At 46.3% G+C, this 5,888-nt stretch overlaps 1 pseudogene; it reads left to right on the top strand.

Moving 5' to 3' along the window:
- Window positions 1-5,504: 5,504 nt before the first annotated feature.
- On the top strand, window positions 5,505-5,622 carry LOC124596883 (annotated as a pseudogene).
- The last annotated feature ends 266 nt before the right edge of the window (window positions 5,623-5,888 follow it).

Genomic DNA, 5,888 nt, shown 5'->3' with positions numbered 1-5,888 from the left:
TTCGCCTGACGTTGACACAGGCCACACTCAGTTTTGGCCGCCCTCACCCACCCTCAGTGCTTCGTTGCGCTGCCACGCTATCCACTTCGACTCTCGAAGGCACTCTCGACCTTCCTTCAAGGTGTCTTCATTTCCGCTCAACTGCCGCTTCATCCCGGATGCCTCACGTCGATTAACAGTAACCTGTCCTCCACCACACGTAACAGTACACAGAAGCTGGTCCCACTGATACCAAACCAGCTCGGCCATCGCGCCAACGACCCGGCGCTGGCCCCCAGAAAATGTGGCTGATTCCATTCTGGTCGTGCCGTCTACTGCTTTCAGTGGAGTAACTCCATCGGCCAGCCAGCCGGCGCGAGATGCAAGGCTGCCGCACGACAATTAAACTTCTCAGCTGCTGCCCACACTGGCCCAGAGCAGGCTCCCAGTCCAAGTTTTTGCTCCATGTCCATATTTAAGACTGCGTTGTACCGTTTCACATGGCTCACAGCTAATCTCCACATAGGCCCACTGGTACCCGTGGCCTCTGGCTCGACTAGAGCGCACGACCCAAGCTGACGCAAATTGCTGGATGATACGGAAATCCAAACGAGAACGCGCAATACACTTTTCTTGAAGATTCTATAAGTCTTCCTTACTTTAGGCCAGAAGGACTATGCCGTATACGAACCTTAACGTCGGTATCTATTCCGAAATTTTCCTTCTCTTCCATTAGTGCTGCTTCGACGCAGAAGGTGAACAACAACGACAATAAGCTGCAACCAACCTCACTCCCTTCTTAATACGAACTCGTCTTCCTTGATCTTCCCCTTATACTTTCGCACTTGACTTGTAGACGATGTAGGCTGATTACTATCAAATGCTGAATGATGGATCGTCAGATTCGTTACTCTACACGTAACATACATTTAAGTCCCTCCCTGCAGTTATCTTGAGATTTACAGGTAATACCGAAATCTGCTGATGCGATAGGAGCTTACCACTGACAACGAGATCGCTCCAACTCGTTATCATCGATTTTGTCCAAAATTTTGGTATTTGCAGGGCTTGGCCACAAAATGAAAGTAACGGGTGTGGGAGCTCCAGATGGGCAAGCGTTTGGGGAAAAAAAAAAGAAATAGCATTTCTGGCGCAGGTCACTTGGCGCATGAGTCATTTATGTGCCTTCCGCGCTGTGGTTGGTGCAGCGGAAAGAGTGTAGAATTGAAATCCAAGGGTTGCGGGGTCGAATCCCTACGCAGAAACCTTTTTTTATTTTTGGTTTTTACTTTACTTACACTGAAAATAAACCCAAGTAACGCTCAGTATGTTGCATTTATTAATATCTTTGTAAAAGGCATGAAAAGGAAAGGCAAAGGAAAATTTGAATTGCAAATAAATTTCCAGGAAGGGATTTTGTGAGACATACACAGGAACGTCGTATATAAAATTAAATACTCTCTTTTAAATTCTGAAGGTGGCAGGGGTAAAATACAAGGAGCGAAAGGCTATTTTGTACAGAAACCAGATGGCAGTTATAAGAGTCGAGGGGCATGAAAGGGAAGCAGTGGTTGGGAAGGGAGTGAGACAGGGTTGTAGCCTATCCCCGATGTTATTCAATCTGTATATTGAGCAAGCGGTAAAGGAAACAAAAGAAAAATTCAGAGTAGGAATTACAATCCATGGAGAAGAAATAAAAACTTTGAGATTCGCCGATGACATTGTAATTCTGCCAGAGACAACAAAGGATCCGGAAGAGTAGCTGAACGGAATGGACAGTGTCTTGAAAGGAGGATATAAGATGAACATCAACAAAAGCAAAACGAGGAAAATGGCATGTAGTCGAATTAAATCGGGCGATGCAGGGGGAATTAAATTAGGAAATGAGACGCTTAAAGTAGTAAATGAGTTTTGATATTTGGGGAGCAAAATAACTCATGATGGTCGAAGTAGAGAGGATATAAAATGTAGGCTGGCAATGGCAAGGAAAGCGTTTCTGAAGAAGAGAAATTTGTTAACATCGAGTATAGATTTAAGTGTCAGGAAGTTGTTTCTGAAAGTATTTGTATGGAGTGTAGCCATGTATGGAAGTGAAACATGGATGATAAATAGTTTAGACAAGAAGAGAATAGAAGCTTTCGAAATGTGGTGCTACAGAAGAATGCTGAAGATTAGATGGGTAGATCACATAACTAATGAGGAGGTGTTGAATAGGATTGGGGAGAAGAGAAGTTTATGGCACAACTTGACTAGAAGAAGGGATCGGTTGGTAGGACATATTCTGAGGCATCAAGGGATCACCAATTTAGTATTGGAGGGCAGCGTGGAGGGTATAAATCGTAGAGGGAGACCAAGAAATGAATACACTAAACAAATTCAGAAGGATGTAGATTGCAGTAGGTACTGGGAGATGAAGAAGCTTGGAGAGCTGCATCAAACCAGTCTCTGGACTGAGGACCACAACAACAACAACTATTTTACAGCTTATGATTTTACATGCACTGGGATGATATTCATCGTAATTACTGATCAATGTTACAACTGTACTTGGACAGGCGCGCTTTCAACTGAAACGGTCTCGAATACAGCTCGAAAATAGATGTAAGATTGGCAGTGTCCACAAACGTTTTGAAAACTATCCTTATAGTTCTTTCAAGGTCACAATGGATTCTTTAAACCCTCCATTTTCTTTAACGCCAATGAGCTTAGAGAACTGAACTGTGTTTGTCATAATTTGTCCCTTCTACAATGCTACTTTCTTTTTAGTAGTATCTCCATCAAATCAAAAATAATTTTTCTCGCCTTGCAGTGTAGTGTGCAGTAAAGTCCATTTAAAATATGTATCTGCAATTTATTCCAGATATTCTAATTTTCGTCCCTGCGCTCGTATATCCGTCATAAAATCAATAACAGCCGGTTTTAAATGGACAGTTCGTTCCAGGCATGCCATTTGACTTAACCAACGTACTTTGCAGTAATATATAAAGCCTTCTTATTCTTCTTTCAGTTCCGTCGAAAACTGTTGCAACTCACAGTGGAATTCACGATTAATACCGGAAGAGGGAGGAGAAGATCAGTTTTTAATGTCCCATCGACAACGAGGTCCTTGGAGCAGAAGCTCGGATTAGGAAGGATGGGGAAGGAAATTGGTCGTGCCCTGGGAAAGGAACCATCCCGGCATTTGCCTCAAGCGATTTCGGGATATCACGGAACACCTAAATCAGGACGGCCGGACGCGGGTTTGAACCTTCGTCCTCCAGAATGCGAGTCCAGTGTACTAACCACTGCGCCACCTCGCTCGGTAGTATTACTATCACCAATTTCTTCACGTGCTCCATGCCTGCAAATTTAGCGCAAAATGCTTCCCGATGTACAGAACAATGAATCCTGTCCGTCGATCGTTGTAATACACTGCCGAAAAAATAATACACCCTTTTAGTGGTTTCCATGTCATTCAAGATTTATTGTTGTAACAGTGCATATTGAGCACATGAAATGATTACATTTAGGTTGCAGAATTAGAAAATTGCAGCGAAATGCAGGAAGATCTGCAGCGGATAGGCACTTGATGCAGGGAGTGGCAACTGATCCTTAACATACACAAATGTAATGTATTGCGAATACATAGAAGGAAGGATCCTTTATTGTATGGTTATATGATAGTGGAACAAACACTGGTAGCAGTTACTTCTGTAAAATATCTGGGAGTATGCGTACGGAACGATTTGAAGTGGGATGATCATATAAAATTAATTGTTGGTAAGACGGGTGCCAGGTTGAGATTCATTGGGAGAGTCCTTAGAAAATGTAGTCCATCAACAAAGGAGGTGGCTTACAAAACACTCATTCGACCTATACTTGAGTATTGCTCATCAGTGTGGGATCCGTACCAGGTCGGGTTGACGGAGGAGATAGAGAAGATCCAAAGAAGAGCGGCTCGTTTCGTCACAGGGTTATTTGGTAAGCATGATAGCGTTACGGAGATGTTTAGCAAACTCAAGTGGCAGACTCTTCGAGAGAGGCGCTCTGCATCGCGGTGTAGCTTGCTGTCCAGGTTTCGAGATGGTGCGTTTCTGGATGAGGTATCGAATATATTGCGTCCCCCTACTTATACCTCCCGAGGAGATCACGAGGAGGCTTTCCGGCAGTCGTTCTTCCCGCGAACCATACGCGACTGGAACAGGAAAGGGACGTAATGACAGTGGCACGTAAAGTGCCCTCCGCCATACACCGTTGGGTGGCTTGCGGAGTATAAATGTAGATGTAGATGTAGGGATCAACAACACAAGTGGTTTTGAGGTACCTGGTATCGACCCATGCTGAAACCTCCATGTTAATACGTGGTGAAGCTTCCACAGGCGGCAACGTGGGCGTTGACTCTGGCATCCAGTCGATCGTACAGATGGCGAATACCGTTCTGGGATACGTTATTCCACGCCTGCTCGACCTATTCGCGTAGTTCCGTAAGAGTTGTTCGTTGATGAGTCGCAAAAGTCACTTCTCGTCCCATCATAACCCACACATACTTGACTGGAGACAAATCTGGAGATCATGCTAGCCAGGGAAGTTGTTGCGCGTCTAGCGGAATACGTCGATTTTCTCCAGCAGTGTGGGGGCGAGCATTATCCCATTGGAACAACACATTACGTTTCTGTTGCAAGAACGTCAAAAAGAATGGGTTTAACAAAATACTGCACGTGCCGAGCGCTGTTTAGCGTCACCTCCAGAAATACCAAAGGTGAAAGAGAGCTGTAAGGCCAAGAGTGGGGCGAGTGTGTCATGGACGAATGCAGTCTACGAGACAGCGCTCACCAGCTCTACATCGTACGCCCAAACAACAATCAATTGGGTGCAGGCAGAATCTGCTTTCGCCGCTGAAGACCACAGCGCGCCATTCCACCTTCCAAGTGATCCTCTGGCGGCATCAGTCGAGGAGTGCACGTCGATGCTGTGGGGTGAGTGGGAGGCGGGCTAGGTGTGTGCGTGCTTGTAATCCCACTGTTAGTAACTGGTTCGCAACAATTCATGTTGACGCTTCTAGGCTTACAAGCCCTCTTATTTGTGCTGTGGTAGCTGTACGACCTGCCACTGCTGCCCTCACAATACGACGATCCTGGCGGTCGCCTGTGTTGCGTGGACGTCCAGAACCTCGTGTAATAGAGTGAGAATGTTCACGTGACCACTGATCCCAGCATCGGTGCGCAACTGACGCATCACGTCCAGCATGTGTGGGAATTCTCCGAAGGGAACGTCCCGACACTCGGCAGGCCACAATTTGACCACTCTCAAATCCACTGAGTTGGCTGTAGGAAGCACAAGTGCGTCTCCATGGCATGGTTGCCTGCTTGCTTCACAACGAGCCTTCTGGCTGTGAGCATTCCCTGTTATATGGTAGATACAGATGGCACTCTGGTAACTATGCTATATGCTATCTGTTGAGAGACGCCGGTCGTTGAAACTATCTACTATCCCCCAGGCGACATAGGCCGTCATCGGATCAAAATCGACATCGTCTTTCCAAGTGTGCCAACCGCCTTGCCGCAGTGGTAACACCGGGTCCCGTCAGATCACCGAAGTTAAGCACTGTCGGTCTGGGCTAGCATTTGGATGGGTGACCATCCGGTCTGCCGAGCGCTGTTGGCAAGCGGGGTGCACTCAACCCTTGTGAGGCAAACTGAGGAGATCCTTGATTGAGAACTAGCGGCTCCGGTCTCGGAAACTGACATACGGCCGGGAGAGGGGTGTGCTGACCACATGCCCTTCCATATCAGCATCCAGTGACGCATAAGGGCTGAGGATGACACGGCGGCCAGTCGGTACCTTTGGGCCTTCATGGTCAGTGCAGGAGAAGTTTTCCAAGTGTACTAATTTTTTTTTTACGGTTGCGTATTTTACTCTTTCATTGTCAA

This window comes from Schistocerca americana, chromosome 2, assembly GCF_021461395.2.
Source record: "Schistocerca americana isolate TAMUIC-IGC-003095 chromosome 2, iqSchAmer2.1, whole genome shotgun sequence".
Lineage (NCBI taxonomy): Eukaryota > Metazoa > Arthropoda > Insecta > Orthoptera > Acrididae > Schistocerca > Schistocerca americana.
This window is presented reverse-complemented; position numbering and strand designations above follow the sequence as displayed.